Here is a 17,927-nt window from a genome sequence, read left to right as displayed (position 1 = left end):
CGTGACTCATGCACCAGAACTCCAAAAATCCCTCTGCATCTCAGAATTCTGCAGTTACATTGTTTAACTAATATTCTGCTTTTTCATTCTGCTCATAAAAGAAAACCACTTCACATTTTTTGACGTTACACTCCATTTGCCACATTTTTGTCCATTCACTCAACCAATCCATATCTGTCTGCAACCTCATTATGTTATCTTCATCACATACTTTCCTATCTATATTTTTCTCTGCAAATTTAGCTACCATGCCTTTGATCCCTCATCTCAAGTTACTGATAAAAACAGTAAAAGGTGGAGGCCTCACCGTAGACGCCTACAAGTCTCCACTGATCACATCTGCCAATCAGACAAAGACCCATTTATGTATACTGTTTTTTTTTGACAGTCAGTCAATCTGCTTTTCATGCTAATACTATAGTAGGAGCTTTTATCTGACACTAACTTTTAATGCAGCATCTTATCAAATGCTTTCCATTAATCCAAAGTACCACAAAACAATAGGCTCCCTTTTATCTGCAGTATATGTTGTTCCTTCAAAGGACTCCAATTTTTGGTTAAAAATGATTTACCTTTGGGGTAGCAAAGTGGCTCAGTGGTTAGCACTGCTGTCTTACAGTGCCAGGGACCCGGGTTCAATTCCAGCCTCTGACAACAGTGTGGAGTTTGCGCATTTTTTCAGTTTCTCCGTGGGTTTCCTCCCATCGTCCAAAGGTGTGCAGGTTAGGTGAATTGGCCAAGTTAAATTGCCCATAGTGTTCAGGAATGTGTAGCTTAGGTACATTAGCCAAGGGAAATGTAGAGTAATAGGGTAGGTGAATGGGTCTGGGTGGGATACTCTGAGGGTCAGTGTGGACTTGTTGGGCTGAAGAATTTTGTAGGATTCTACTTCTTTATCAAAAACATGCTGGCTATCAATTTGCTTAATTTATATTGGGATTCATCATGTATTCAGATACATAGCCTCTAGCTTTATCTTATTGCAATATCTACGATTGACTGTTAGTGTATTCCTACATTTCCAACCACCTCCATCTCTATTTATGCAGTTTGCAGGAACACTGACCCCTAACATAGTTCACATATTGACTGACCCATTGGCAGAGCCCAGCTTTCCCCAGGACCAGTGACAGTGGCCATGAACAAGAGCTCTTCTATTAGTCTTTGAGCCAGGTTTCATATTTCTAATTTTTGTGTACCCTATGCCAATTTGCACATGGGTCAGATAATGATCCAGAGATTATAATCTTTGATGTTCTGCTCCTTAGTTTCTTTGCCTAGTTTCATATTCTTTGGGCCGAACCTTTTTACAGTTGCTACTTATGTTATTGGTACCTACGTGGACCATGGATCCTCCCCTTTCCACTACCAGTTCCTTTCCATTCCTGAACAAGTATCCCAAACTCTGGCTCTGGGCAGACAACACAACTGTTTGGACTCTTTAATCTTTGCAGCTCATTATGCTATCAACAGCTACTACTAAACTACAATCCTGGCTTCCTGTACTGTGAAACAATCAGTTTACCCATCCACCTACAGCCTCTGCTCTCATTCAAATAGACTAAGTGGATCTCAAACTATTGGGCAATTGCAGAGGCTAACACTACTGCCCTCTAGGTGTCTTTACCTACCTCATGCACCTAATCAACCTATACTCAGTAATGTGAGTCATACAAGGCCAGGTAGCTTTCCCCCTCTACAATACATTGCAATGTCTGCAGTTCAGCCTCCTTCTTGTAACCTTGGACCTGAAGCTGCTCAAACTTCAAACACTTACTGCAGACATCCCTGATCTGATCACAATGGTATTCAAACGTTATCATATGCTGCAGCAGACCTGAAATACTGATGTTTTAATTACTGACTCACTTACTTATATTGCTTATTCTCTAGTTTATTCACCTTACTATCAATTTGGATACCGTATTAAAAGTTAAGAAAAGACCTTACCACTTATCAGTAACTAACCAAATAACGAATTCCTACCTCTGTAGCTGAGCAAGAACCAACTTCAATTGGTTCCAATGAATCTAGCTCTCAGATTGCCTTCCAGAGAGTACTGTTCTCCCCTGTTCCTGTCAGTGATCCTCATCGTCTGTCTTCTGCTCACCCTTTCCTCGGGCTTTGCTGGTTTCATTGTTGCAATGGATTCTATTCTCTTGTTGAGCAGCTACTCCAAGAGCTAAGCACACTGTGAAGCAGATGGACTATGGTGGTTCAGCATCTTACCAGTTGAGGACTGCTCAATTTGCAGTGGGCAATGGAATATGGCAGTCCTAGTGATAATTGGAGTCAGCCTGCGGCACCTGTTCTCTAAACCAAGTCACCTAGGTTTTATCATTTCCAACTGCATGGCATTAATACTCTGCAGCAGAATTGGACTGAGGTCACCAGGATGCAAGCCCAGGAACATTTTCTAAAGAACCATGGAACAGGTTTTAAAGTGGATACAAGGACACAACTAAATTGTCGATGAATGGTGGACTACACAATTGGCCTGAATAACCTACTCCTGCATCATATTTAAGGCTTTTATGAAGCATTTCTTGAATAGCTGAGGGAAAACTTTCACTTCTACTGGCTCACAGGATGTGCTAGAAAAGGCATGTCATATATGAAGCTCACAGCTCTCACTTCTCTTTCACTACCTGGTCCCTGCACCTAGAAATTAAATGTCGCAAGAGTGAGTTTTAAATCAATCTTCCAAATACACTCAGGATCCCAATTTGTGTAGGTCAACAAAAGTACTGATTTTCTGCAAAGGAATATTTAATTGTCTCAAAATCCACTGCTGTAAATATAATAATGGAAGCACATAAGCAGCTTGAAGTCACATATCACATTTGTTGGGTTCACCAACTCCCCCACCCACCCCTGCCATCAATCATCCTTCACCTATTGTAGGGCTTTAATATATAGGAAAAAGACTTTTTTGTGATGTGGGCCAATTAAAATGAAACCAGAGTGTCAGCCAAGCATTTCAGTCCCTAAAATGAATCCAAACCAACTGAAGAGAATGCATTTACCAAAACATTATTAGATTTTATCTGATCAGAAGAATGCGATTACAATGTGCTATCAAGGATGTTGGCTGTCAGATGTAGATTAAAACATTTCTTTTGTTCCAAAGCCATAGTTTACTGCCAACTAAGATACTAAATACAACTGAATGTTGAAACTTTTAATGGATCTATAGGAGTCAAAAACATTCAAAATATCTAAAAATACTGACAATAGACAATACTGGAATAAAACATCTGCTATAACAAGCCTTCATGAGAGATCATATTCTCAGCATTGGTGTAAATTTCCATTTTGGAAAACTTCCAATTGTTATATTGGGAGGTTTGGTGAATGGCCAAGCCCAGAATACAGGACAAAACCAATCCTGTAAAGAATGTGAAATGATCTTTACCTTATTTCTCTTCTCCAGTAAATGGTGTCAAAAGTTGCTTTTTAACAGTCTTAAATTGTTGAGGGACTTCGATATTGAGACTAGGGAAGGGCAAGAAATAATTCTGAGCCTATGAAGAAACAGATTTTAACAATTACAGTAATCTTTTATATAATGCTCCCATTCGACCCACTATGCACGTTGAGCAGTCTTGAGCAAACGGAATTTGAATGAGTGAACCATCCAGAGTCTTTGGAAGTGTGTAAAATAAAGAAAGAGATCGATGTATTTATGTAGAACTTTGTTACAATGGAGCATTTGGAAGCACTTCATACAATGGATTACTCTGCATGGACAAGTTCACCGAAGGCCCTATTTCCATGCTATACATCTCTATGACAAAAAAGGTAGATTGTTAACATACCATGGAAAAATTATGGAATCAGCAAAAAAAAAGTGGATCATGTGAAATTTAATGAGACCTTTATTGGTATACCCACAGTGTATATGCCATTAATTAGTTATTTGATGCCAGAGTTGATTGAGTTTATTTCAAATATCAGCTCAGATTAATTGGAGTTGCTGGTTATCTTGAGCACCAGGTAGAAGGCCATGAACACTGCAGGAAGTACAGGCACCCCTTCCCAGTTCACAGGTCATCCACAATCCTGTGGGGAGCTGAGACAAGGATAAGTGAATCAGCTTGGAGGACAAAGGGGTGGTTAGATGAAATTCTCAGAATGGGGAGCAGGGCAAGGAGAGGCTCAAGTCAGCACCATCCTGTCCAGTGTTCAGTACCTTGATCAGGCTTGATTTTAACTTCAAGTGGACCCACATCCCATACCGTGACAACGGATCATGGGTTCGGAAAGCTGACCAAGAGTTTTCCAGTGCAAAACTTAATAGGTGGGTTTGGAAATATTGCCCATTCCTCCTAATTAATGACAACTTTTACCTAAAGTCCAAGATCTCAGTCTGCAGGAGTAGAACATTAGCCTGATGTATTGGGTCTGCAACAGTTTCAATATAATGTTACTCAACAACAATTACCAAAACACTATATGGAGCACCTGGGAATTAGGTTAGATCCATCATTTATCCTGAAATATTATGTGGGGGTGCTTAAGTTTGCACATTGGCACATAAAAATTAGGTCTGTCCCATCCAAAAAAATTGTAGCCAAAATATGAAAGCTAAAGCTTGTTAGCTAGGCAAAAAACAAAAAAAAGTGAAATAAAAACCTCTCAATTAGAATTCCAACAAATTCTGAATTCTCCTTTGCAATGACATCTACCTCCAGCAAACATGACCTGCAAATCCTACAATGGAATGGGCTTATATTTGAGATGAAAGTCTATCATAAAATCCTGAGCCTTTTTCTTATACATTTACAAAAACTGCCGAATGACAGGCATTTCTTCACACAAAGCTTCACAATGTCTCCACACGGCAAGGTGCTTTTAGGTCAGTCAGTGGAGGCAAAAGCTACTGAAGAACAATTAGTTGCCATGATAGGAAAAGGGGCAGAGTGAAATGCAGATGACGCAAAATTCTATCTGGATCAATGTGGCTTTTGAACAGGATTCTCATTTGTACACACCATTATTTTACATATTGTCAATAACAGAAAAAAAAGACATCTAATATAAGAAGTTGTACATGTAGATTACACCCTTTCCACATAAAGGGTTGAGAATATTACTCTTCTCTAGGGGCTGGGTTGGCAGGACAGCACAAGATTCAGCATAATGCCACGGGCCCCAATTCCCAGGCCCTGACTCTTTGCCACAACTGTACGTGCGACGGGGAGTTTTTAAAGACAGCCCACCCTCTTGGGTCAATTCAGGTCCTTAACATAGTAACATGTTGAGTAGTTCATTATGATCCCCGACCAGATTGCCAAATTTAATGTTGGGTCTGGCTAGGGGCCAGCAACTCTTTTCTTAAAAAAAAAAGGCAGACTGTGGAGATCCCAAGTACTTACTAAGATAATAAAGCCACAAGATTCCAAGCTTCTGAACAAACATTACTACCCAAAATATAGAGCAGTAGGGGTATAAATACAGAATATGTACTACTTATTTCCAACATCCAGAATTAATTGGAGGTAAAGAGGAGTAACAGAGGAATTGTTGTGCAATATCCCATGTGACATATCATACGGCCAACACAGACAAGATAGATCCCTCAGATTCTTCAGCAATATCCCAAATGTTAGTGATACTATGGGTCATCAAATCTTACAAGGGATTGCAATTTCTTCTCTTTCAAAGACCTAACTTTGGAACGCCCTCAAAAGCAGCTCCATCATGGAGCCCTTCAATGACAGCTCACATTCTGAAGTTCACTCTTCAAAGAGAACTGCACTCCCCTGGATTTTGGAAAATACACTCCAGCATCTACTCAGGCACAATTTCAGCCTTTCATTGATGGCACCTGCATTTCCTCAAGGTCCAATCTGGCTCAGCTGCACAAAGTAAATGCTGCTTGTGTACTTCCTTCACTGTCACTATCAGTTGCACTGAACTAGTAATGGCATACGGTTTCTCCCGAGACCCTACAGTTTCTTTAGATTTTCCTAAACTCTAACCTCAACACTTAGCCATACCATTTGGCTCTTCAGATCTCCGGAGTCCAAATGAATGCATGGAACTGCAGCAATACCTATTTGGGTGGGAGCTTCCTTTCCCTGAATCCAAGTGCTTACTAGACTAGAAGCCCAATGTTAGCAAACTTCTCTCCTACCTGTATCCAACCTACTAAAAATTGACTTTAAACAAGAAGTGCTAAAAAAAAACTCAGCACATCTGACAACATTGGTGGAAAGAGAAACAGAGTTAATGATGACGAATCTGATGACTCTCCTTTGCAGCTAATGTAACTAATATTTTGGTACAGTCAAATGCAGCAAACCTTTGGAACTATTTCCTGAAACCTACACACTATTCATAATTACTGGCTTGCATGGTTCCAAAAAAAAAAATCACACATTAAAACAGCAAGAAGGTAGTAAATACGAATTGTGGAAACATTCAACAGGCAGTTCCATGGTGAAATGACCAATGGAAGAAAGGGGAGTTTCCTCATCTAATTTGAAAATATTATTTTACTGTTTTTATTCATTTAAAGTTGCAAATACAATAACAAAGAAGATATACTTCAGTCAGACCACTGGATATTAAAGCAATTTTATGCACAAAAACAAAAGAGAGTTAAATTGGTGCTGTAATGTTTAATCCTCTCATGTTATTCATTTGAATTTATTAATGCTCCAGGATACTTCAGATAGAAAGCGCTGTAAACTCTTACAGTTTTGGAATTGCCACTTTTGTTTCCGCCTTGAACTCATTACTGTATCCAGCAGACTAGTGAACAGCTAGAAAAAGTTCTGTTTAGTTGAGTAAGAGAATTTGAGTGATGAGTTCATTCATTCCTGACTAAGAGTTAGTAGCTTGTTATGAAGGCTCCTCACGCTATATCATTTGTGAAAGCAAAATAGACAGAAAGTAATTGCAAAAGTAATTTGATGTGCAGTTATAAAAGAATGTTTGGATGGGGTCATGAGTTATTATATATTACATTTATTTTTCATGCAAATAGTAGTATTACTCTGACTTTTCATTCTTCGAAGTCACTGAGCATGAAGGGAAGTTGAATTATTTGACATGGTTTTAAATTTTTAATATTCAAAAATTAAGTTTGAATTACATTTCCAAAAAAAAAGAGATCCCCATGTTTCCAGACTAATTTTAAACACACTGACGTGGGGATTAGGGAGCGATAAATCTGGCTACCACCACAGAATCAGCAATTCATCATGTCCATCTTCTTTGGATTAGAAGGTCTTCAAGCTCATTATCAGTCAACACACAGCATAAGTGAAAAAAATGTAGGAGAGTTTGCGATGACCAGTTTAGGGACTTGTTCCACATCGAGAATGCCAAAGGACTTAATTTTGCTTTTTAACGGATGTCTTAAAAGGTACTGACTACCTCTGCTGGACAGTCTGCTCACATTAATAACAATGATAACGACTGTAATACATTACATTAATAGATAATATTACTACCAAATTCAGTCTTGCATAAGAAAATGAATCGGAATTAACATTTAAAAACCTACTTAAGAAACATCAGAACTTTCCTCTAGTCTTTTGAACAAAAAAAAAGTAAGCTGCATGAATGAGTCATATTCTTGCATACCAACATGTTAGATTGCCTACCCTGATGACACGGAATCTCACATAGCTATAGCCATAAAGGATTTGATCCTTGGTCTGCTGAGCTAATGGAGGACAGCCTCTAGAGTTTCTGGATTCAAGATGGACAATGATCCATTAAGGTCCTTACTTCCTAACTACTGATGGTTATGGCAAAGCTTGAGTGGGTACATATCATGTGGAAGCATACTGAATAGTCTATCAACTCATCCATGTCCCACAGTCACACAAGAAGAATGACTACTGTTTCAGTAGATGAATTACCAGCACAAAATATGACCATTTCACAGTAGAAGTCAATGATTACAGCAAAAACAAAAAGGAAAAAAGATTAGAGATTCATAAAAGCCAGTTGTACTCAGGTTGAAATAGACCTGACATAAGAAAAGGAACAGGTTACTTCAGCTCATTGGGTTGATTTTGCCAATCAGATCAAGGCCAATCTGTATCGTAGCTGCCTTTTCATAATCTCCTTCAATCCCTTTAGGACATTAACAGGTTTTTAAATTTGATGAAGATTTCACTTAAATCTACCATAGAACAGCACAGCACAGCACAGGTACGGGCCCTTTGGCCCATGATGTTGTGCCGAACAGGGGACCAAATTAAACTAATTCATTCTACCTGCCCTTGCTCCATATCCACATGCTTATCTAAAAGTCCCTTAAATGCTCCTATCGTATCTGTCTCCACCACCATCCCTGACAGCACATTCCAGACTCCTAACACTCTGGTGTCAAAAAAAACTTGCACCTCACATGTCTGTAGAACCTTCTCTCCTCAACTTAAAATGCATGCTCCCTAGTATTAGACTTTTCAACTAGGGGAAGATGATTGACGGTCAATCCTATCTATGCATACCAATTTTTACAGACTTCTATCAAGTCTCCCTTAAGCCTTCCCCCACTCCAGAGAAAACAATCCTAGCTTGTCTGGCCTCTCCTTATAGCTCATACCCTCTAATCCAGGCACATCCTAGTAAACCTCTTCTGAACCCTCTCCAAAGCCTCAACATCCTTTCTGTAATGTGGTGACCAGAACTGAACGAGAAGGGAGAGAGTAAGCTCTGCCTTGGATTGGGTTAATTAGATCTCCAAAGTTGGCATTTTGTTCATTCCCACCAGTCCAGAATTAGCAGGTCCTGCCACTCACTGCTTTTTGGAGAAGAAAATTCTCGAGTGTAGAGAAACACAATATTGTGCATGCCAAATTTACTCCTCAAATGACTGCACTGTGATGGTCACCTTCTGGATTCCCCTACTGGGTAAGGTCATTTCTCTACAGCTACTCATTTGAATCCTTTCATATTGTTAAACACTTGAATTAGGGCCCAACGAATCTCTAAATTTCAAAGGAATCTTCTTTCCCTCTCTCCACATCTAGGTATAATTCAACTGAATTTACTCTCCAACTTCCCAAAACTAAACACATTTTTGCTTGAGGTATGGTGCTCAAAACAAAACAGTTGAGGTCAGACAAGAACTCGGTTACAACTCAGTGCCCACAGTATTATATATGTGGGCATGCTGCAAGGGCTTCAGTTAACAAAAAGGAAACACTTTACAAGAAAAATTCTGCTGAATCGTTTTCTCTCCCAAGAAAACAAAGATCATGAGTTATGGCAATAGATTTTGAATGGCAGTCTTTCAAGAATCAGTGTAAGGAATGCAGGACAAATGTGGGTTAAATTGGCCGTACCATTAATGAATGGCAGGACATGTTAATTCCTGGCTGGTGGGAAGAGAAAAAAAAACTTTGGAGATCAGATTAACCCAGTCAAGGGCATTGCTACTCTCACACCTCTCACTGAAAAATTAATTACAATGATTTTAGACATTGTTCCCATCATTTCAAAGTTATATTCTTAGTTGGAAGAGAATTGGTTTTGGGCAATTTGATTTCTTTTCTTCCGAGGCCTTTCTTAATCATTCTGTGCTGGGTAGAGTACTTGACAGGAGAGTAGCTCCTGACATTTTCATTGCTGCAAATGTGTTGCTGGTCAAAGCACAGCAGGCCAGGCAGCATCTCAGGAATAGAGAATTCGACGTTTCGAGCAGAAGCCCTTCTGATGAAGGGCTTATGCTCAAAACGTCGAATTCTCTATTCCTGAGATGCTGCCTGGCCTGCTGTGCTTTGACCAGCAACACATTTGCAGCTGTGATCTCCAGCATCTGCAGACCTCATTTTTTACTCCCTGACATTTTCATTGTCCATTTTGTGCTATTAAAGAATAGTTACTGTGGGATTTTCTCATTGTAACAGGAATGATGTTTGGGAGACAGCCAACGTGTTCCATTCAGTGTGTAGGGCATTTGTATTGTTTTAGTTCACTGTGTGTGACTGCAAAGCATTAATGACCACATTTTTTAAACTGCATTTCAGAACATACTCCTGTTCTGCCTAGACATTAAGTGAGGGCACTATGCAAACACTCACAGATCATCCATATTGCAACACAGGTAATTATATTTGCAATTCAGCTATTGCTCAAGATCCTTACATAGGGCATCTATAAAATAGAGGACTTGCAGCAATATGAGCAATTGACAATTCTCACTTATCAATACACGAAAGCTCATGTAAAAAGAGGGTGTGTTCATACTATCTCTTTCTTTACCTGATTCAGAAAGGCATGGGTCCTTTGTGAGAGAGCCGGGGTCTCAGCCTCCTATATTTCTTCATTGGTACTTGTCTTTGGTTGGGACGTCTGCCTAATTTTCGGACATAAGTCCTGATGCCTCCCTCATCCAATGCTGATCCCTCTGAAAGGATGGCAACTGGCCCTGCGAGTATGATAAACAGGGATAGTTACAGATCAGAGTGAAGATTCAGTAAATTGAGAGAATCTGGGTGTTTAGTGTAAATACAATCTATAACAGCCAGATATATTTTCAATAATTCTGTCAACTGAAACAGATACATTGTATTTTGGGTTGCAAAAACAAAATTCAAATTGCAAATCTTAAATTGCAAATAGTGCAGGACAATTCAGTGCTATATTCATGGAGTGAAAAAGTGACTGAAACAAAGCATTGCAAAGCAGTACCAGAACCCAATATTTTCTCATGTTCACTTCCTCCAGGTAAATTAAGTACTTTGAAAGATTGGATTCAGATTATTTCTTGGAATAAGAGACATGTTCATATAGCTGAAAAATGTGTTGCTGGAAAAGCGCAGTAGGTCAGGCAGCATCCAAGGAGAAGGAGAAGCGATGTTTCGGGCATAAGCCCTTCATACGGAACAAGTTATAACAGTACAGGTACACCGTTGGTTGAAACAAATACTTTCACGATTCTGTAAAAAGAACACTTTTTCAATATGTAAATGACAAATTCAGTAAGATCAATAAGCTTGCAGACGACATGAAAACTGTTGGTGTGGTAAATAGGGAGGAGGAAAGTTTTAGAACACAGGATAGGTTAGACAGGCTGGTCGGATGGGCTGAACAAATAGAAGTTAATTCTGAAAAGCTGGAGGAGGTGATGTTACTCCTTCCAAAATACAAGGCAAGTTTACATTGATCCCAGGATCAGAGGGACCACATGTACATCCCCGTAGATCTTTGAAAGTAGAGGAACAGATAGTTAAAAAGATGGTTACACAGAGCCATATAAGAAACGTACATTTTTAATCAAGGCATTGAAAACAAGAGCAAAGGGATATTGTTCATAATGTTAGGCCACAGTTGAAGAACTGCATGCAGTTCTGGTGGTCACTCTATAAAGAAGGAAGGATGTGCTTGTACTGGAATGAATGCAGAGGAGATTCAGCAGGATATTGCCTAATTGGAGCAATTCAGCAATGAAGACAGACTAGATAGGCTGGGATTGGTGTTCTTATGGCAGAGGCTGAGGGCACCACTAAAGGTACAGAAGGGCACATGGGAAGAAACTTCGCCCCTTACTAGAAAGGTCAATAACCAGGCAATAGAGTTTAAGGTGAGGGACAGGAGGTTTAGAGGGGATCTAAACAAACTGTTTTTCAAACAACTGGTTATGAGTATCTGGAATGCAAAGTAGGAGAGGGTGGTAATGTTGTGAACCCTCAAGAAATATTTAGATGAGCACTTCAAACATCATAGTATACAAGGATATGGACCAAAAGTTGGAAAGTTGCATTAGAATTGATGTTTGATGACAGTGTGGACTCAATGGGGAAAAAGGCATTTTTCCATGCTGTGAAAGCTCCATGACTCCAAAATATCCTTGCAAAAAAGGATAGTTTTTTTTTGCATGTTGTGAAAAAATGGTTGAGCTGAATTCTTAAACATGATCATCTTGTGTCATGGACAGATTTAAAACAAGTCTCTCTCCATAATCTCACCACCCATCCAACAGTAGATCACTATTAATATTTCCTCTCTTTCTTAAAAAAACAGTTTAGTGTGTGGGTAATTTCCCCAGGTCTTGGTTTGTGTGTTGTGACTTTTAAGAATAAAAACCCCTGTGGTAAAGTTAAACCAGATATAGGGTTTATTTCACACATGCTTTGACACAATGCCATTCCTTCCCCCACCAATCTCACATTTCAAGCACACTTAAAATAAAGGAAATATAGCATCGGAATTGAGAATTAAGTAATTACTGATTGAACTTAAATTATTCAAGAAAAAAAAAGGACACCATGTTCTCAATATTCTTGCTTTAACAACAAGAAAAAAAATGGAATCCAAAAAGTCCAAAGTTGCGTGAAATTCCATTGTGGGGGTGGGTTGGTGACTAACCAGCCGTTTTAAGCAGTTTCTTTTAAAAATACCTAAGAATACTTTCCAAGGCAGAGTTTCTGAAATGTGACTTCTGATCATTGTTCTGCCAAACCTTTTTTTAAAAATTAATGCCATTGTTAGGTGACGCAGTGACCTTGTGTACACAAACCCAGTCTTCCAGTGCCGTGTCACTGCAAAACAATGAAATGGATGCTGCCAGGAACAAAGATGATGCTGCCTATATAAATCACACTGTAAGGGGCTGCTATTTGGAACCAACACCTGAGCAGTCAACTACAGTAGGGATAGGATCCAGCCTGCAGATCACAACAGGGACCTGAAAACCAGCAATGCAATCATAATCTTGGAAGCACAACTTGTCAACCCATGACGCCATTTTAGAGAGAAAAAATTATTGCTAGGTTTGACTGATTCAAAGTTGCCTTGTTTACTATTGTTTTGACAGAGGCTGTGGCTAGACATATTTAATTTGCCCTCACTGAAAAGTCTTTAATGCAACCAAATCTGGAGCCAAATCAACTGATTGAATTGGAAGTATACACATTCTATGCACAGCACTAGAAATGCATCCTTTAGTCTTTGTAACCATGCATACCCGCGTGACCTTGACCTTATGTTCACCTGGACCATCTCAAATACCTCCCTCCCCTTCCTGGACCTTTCCATCTCCATCTCTGGCTACCGACTCAACACTGATATGTATTTTAAACCCACATTCCCACAGCTACCTGAACGGTGTCTTGTCTAGTTTGCATGGATTTATTCACAACAGAGCTGACCTTTTTCCTCCTATTAACATCTATCTTCCACCTGTCTCTCTCCTCTACTCCATTAGCACCCCGTTTTTTATCTTTTCTCTGTAGGCACCTTTTATCAAGTTCCATTTGCTCCTTCTTAATCAGCCACCATTTTAAAAACTAGCACTTTTCCAGAACCATCAGTTCTAAAGAAGATTCATATTGGATTTAAGATGCTAACTCTCTTTTCTGATGTTGCCAGACCTCCTCCCACCCCTCCCGCTGTAAAAACACGATGCCCTACTTCTAATTCCTCCGCCCCTACAGCATTTGCCCCAGGAGGAGCAATTCTACTCCAGGACATGCCAGATGTCCTCCTATTTCAAGGACCACAAATTTCCCCTACCACATGATGAACAATGGCCTCCAGCACATTTCCTCTACTTCCCCACCTCCACCTTTGAAACCCACCCCTCCAACCACAAACCTCCCCCCCCACCCCAAATCTCTGGATATACAATGCTTCACACTCTGCCATTTCTGCCGCCTAAAATCAGATCCCACCAGAGATATATTTCCCTCCCTGCCCCTTTCAGCAAACCCCTGGTAACGTTGTTGGCATTCAGAATAATTGCTTTGTGAAACAAAGCAGGATATTTATATGCTGAGTGTAAGGGTCGATGGCTCCTTTCTACAGGAACCTTTGTGGCCTGGAGTTTGTGGTAGTTCATTGTCTGCATGTGGGGTTTGGAACGATGCTGACCCTTTAACTCAGCTATTTCAAAACTACAAATAAAAGGGAAGTTGGTTTCAGTACTGTGGGAATCATGTGACAAGCCTCCCATATGGCAGTGCAGAAGCAGTTACCGCAGGCTTGCAAGAATGATAAGGTCTATCACCCATTCCATAAATTAAATTCAAAGTCACTAATATCTTCTAATAGAGCTGCAACTTGCTTTTCTGTTGTGGAAGGGTTTTCCTTGGAGACCACCATCTCTATAGCAGCTTCTAAACAGATTAGTTCAGTATTTTAAAATTAAAAATGAAGTGGGAGGGAAACTGAACAGGTCTGGCAGCATCTGCTGAGAGAAAAGAGAGAGTTAGCATCTTGAATCTAATATGAATCTTCTTTAGAACTGATGGTTCTGGAAAAGTGCTAGTTTTTAAAATGGTGGCTGATTAAGAAGGAACAAGTGGAACTTGATACAAGGTGCCTACAGAGAAAAGATAAAAAACGGGGTGCTAATGGAGTAGAGGAGAGAGACAGGTGGAAGATAGATGTTAATAGGAGGAAAATAGGTCAGCTCTGTTGTGAATAAATCCATGCAAACTAGACAAGACACAGTTCAAGTTTCAGTCTCTTCAGGAGGTACATGAGACTGACCTTTACTTTTGAAAAAACTTCCAGAAAGTTACTGCAATGTCTTATCATTTGATTATAATGGTCTTCTTTGGAGGAGCTATTTAATATGTTTGTAAAATAAATCTTAATACAGATATATATTCATAGCTTTTTAAACACTTGTTAAAATAAAAAGCATTTACGCCTGCTAAGTGTTCTTCACAACAGCTGTCTAGTTACTCCTGGTTAATTTATAAAACCCAATATATTGAAATATACTGCTACTTAACTGCATTTTTGCTAAAATCCCAAAAAAAATGAACATTTCATTCAGTAATACCAAACATGTTGCAAACGTGAACAATCTAGCTAATTATACCATAGTATAAATTTCGTCATGACAACACGGATCATATTTAATATGTGTCTGACATGATGTAGTTTTGCTCTTAAATTCTACAAAATGTTAAAAAATATGCTATGGATTACTGGGCCCAAAATGTTAACTCTGCTTTCTCTCCACAGATACTGCCAGAACTGTGGAGTTTTGTTTCTGATTTCCAGTTGATTTTTTTTGAAAGCCTAAAACAGAAATCACGTTGTCTTAAAGTCAGCGTTCTTTAAAAGAGACATGCTTACAACATCACTGTTCCGAATATGTAACCTGGGTGATAAAGATTTCAGCCCCATCTTAACTTTGATCACTTGCAGCATGAAACATTACTAAAGACATGTTCGTTATTTATAATTAATACATAAATCTTAGCCAAGACACTGATGTAATATTTGTATGTAATAGCTAGTTGTAATAAATGTTTATTGGATTCTTCAATAACTTCACACGTAGTTTCCAAGTCTATCATGAGTAACATAGGCTTTGCTGCAGAAGGTAGAGTACACTGGAGATAAAAGTCACACTGAAAATGGCCACAGCTGCAGAGCCAGCATTGTGAAGGAGGGACCAATGTACAAACGTAGCCTAGAACTGAAGTTGTAATTATGGCAGATGTAGGTGAGGTTTCAAATTGATTGACCACTACCCGTATCTCCTCCCCAACCCCACAGCCAGCAGGAGGCTATGGGGACCCAAAAGGAAACTGAAAAATTCCAGTCAGCTTCTGATCATTGGCCTTAATTAATTATATTGATGATCTCATCGCTGCTTCTGAGCATATCACCATCTGACCTCCAAATTTTCCTCCTCCTTGCCCTGGGCCAATTGTAAGGAATGGCAAAGTGTCACTAGCTGGCTGCCAGAAATTCCTGGGCCTACAAATTCTCATATCTCATTGAAATTCCAAAATCCAACTCCTTAAAGCTTGGTGTTGTTGCTGATAGGAATTTATAATTAAATAAGTTATTTCAAAAACCCTCTGCATATATCTTTGATAGATTACTACATTGGGTAAACAATCTTGCAGGGATGGGGTGGTGCAGAGTGGAACATAACCGAGTTGTGCAATTTTGTTTACTATTTGGGATTAGTAATATCAGATAATATGCATGCCCAGTGTTCATATATACACCATCCAGGAATAAAAAGATCAGCTGAGCAAGGTTAAGATTACTGTTTTGATGAGTCACTCGATTCCAAAGTCCATGAATCTGATTGTTCTAATGTCCTCAGCTTTGTTGCAGGAGAATACAAATGCAGTAGGGTAAACTTAATTCGAGCACTTGATATGCACATCTTATGGAATGATTCAACAGTGAATAAAATATAAATGCCATCTTATGACATCTCAGTCCACATCTCCCACTGATTTCTCGATCAGGGAAATAACAAAATATATCCCCAATGGCTTTCTGTGGAAAGAATGTGGTCTTGTCAGAATTAATTCCCCCATGACCTGGACAAAGTTAGGAATTCATTGTGTGAGCTCAATTCCACACATCTTTTCACATAGCCCATATTCAGGACAACATCTTGATGCATCAAGAATTGCCATTCATAGAGTCAGATGTACAGCATAGAAACAGACCCTTCAGTCCAACCCATCCATCCCGACCAGATATCCCAACCCAATCTAGTCCCACCTGCCAGCACCAGGCCCATATCCCTCCAAACCCTTCCTATTCATATACCCATCCAAATGCCTTTTAAAATGTTGCAATTGTACCAGCCTCCACCACTTCCTCTGGCAGCTTATTCCATCCTCTGAAAAAGTTGCCCCGTAGGTCTCATATATTTCACCTCTCACCCTAAACCAAAACCCTCTAGTTCTGGACTCCCCGACCCCAGGGAAAAGACTTTAGGCAAATTATCTTATCCATGCCTCTCATGATTTTGTAAACCTCTAGAAGGTCACCCCTCAGCCTCTGCTCCAGGGAAAACAGTCCCAGCCTGTTCAGCCTCTCTTTGTAGCTCAGATCCTCCAACCGTGGCAACATCCTTATTAATCTTTTCTAAACCCTTTCAAGTTTCACAACATCTTTCTGATAGGAAGGAGAGCAGAATTGCATGCAATATTCCAACAGTGGCCTAACCAATGTCCTGTACAGCTGCAACGTGACCTCCCAACTCCTGTACTCAATACTCTGGCCAATAAAGGAAAGCATACCAAATGCCTTCTTCACTATCCTACCTACTTGATATGAAGGTCAGGAAACCTGATTAAATTTCAACAAAGTTTCTCTTTCTCCCAGTCTCTGCACTGACAGACATCCAAGTATATTTATTTAATCCAAGGACCATGGTAAATCACGTCATGATTCCATGACCAGCAATATCTGCATTCAATGATAATACATCAAGATAGCAATAGTAATCCAAGCAGGGTTGACGTATTATTATAATGTCAATGATAGGTGCCTTGACAAGCTTAGAGTTTATAAATTATGCAACAATCAGAATGTAAAGCTGTCAATATGTTGGTATAGACAGAATTGGTCATTACAGGAGCTCTAAATAGTTGCTCCCTACCTCGGTGCTTTCTAGAAACGAGGAACTGGATTTACCAAGTTAACTCTATGCAGTTATAGATTGCTATCAACTCAACTTGTGCAGTTGATGCACAGCCAGTAAAATGTCACAAGTACATCCAATTCTGCTTTAACATATTTATCTGAATTGAACACCAATCGAATCACCACATGTTTTGCTTCATTCTTCATACTGGATGGTCATAACCTTTATTTATTGATTCACTTATGCTGTTATTACTAGCCCTCATCATACTGTGTGTCTATCCATGAATATCTACATGATAAACAAACATTGCCAGAAGGCAAAGGGGTGTATTATATTTGAAGATTTCACAACATTTCTGCCCAGTTAATTTAGGTCAGATCTCTTATCTCAACTGAACTTTGTCTCTTTTTCAGTCCACACTCTTATCATTCATTCTTCAAGCCAAACACCATGTGAGCAACACAGGTTATGGGGAGTAGAATCAGATGAGAGGTTCAGCTCAGCCCATCTTGATGCCAAGAGCATCTTACTTCATGCTTTATAATTTTTACAAGCAGCAAGGCTTAGTGAAGAAGGCATTTGGTATGCTTTCCTTTAT

The 17,927-nt window shown here is 39.4% G+C and overlaps 1 long non-coding RNA gene across 1 annotated transcript in view; it reads right to left on the bottom strand.

The window, feature by feature from the left end:
- The window catches only part of LOC132820258 (uncharacterized), a 52,225-nt gene that overhangs the window by 15,187 nt on the left and 19,111 nt on the right, over positions 1-17,927 (bottom strand). The window contains exon 2 of the long non-coding RNA XR_009645186.1: positions 10,231-10,396. This is a non-coding gene — a long non-coding RNA (uncharacterized LOC132820258). The remainder of the gene's footprint in view (positions 1-10,230; positions 10,397-17,927) is intronic.

This window comes from Hemiscyllium ocellatum, chromosome 11 (assembly GCF_020745735.1).
Source record: "Hemiscyllium ocellatum isolate sHemOce1 chromosome 11, sHemOce1.pat.X.cur, whole genome shotgun sequence".
NCBI lineage: Eukaryota > Metazoa > Chordata > Chondrichthyes > Orectolobiformes > Hemiscylliidae > Hemiscyllium > Hemiscyllium ocellatum.
Note: the sequence above shows the minus strand (reverse complement) of the source record. Positions and strands in the feature narration are given on the sequence as shown.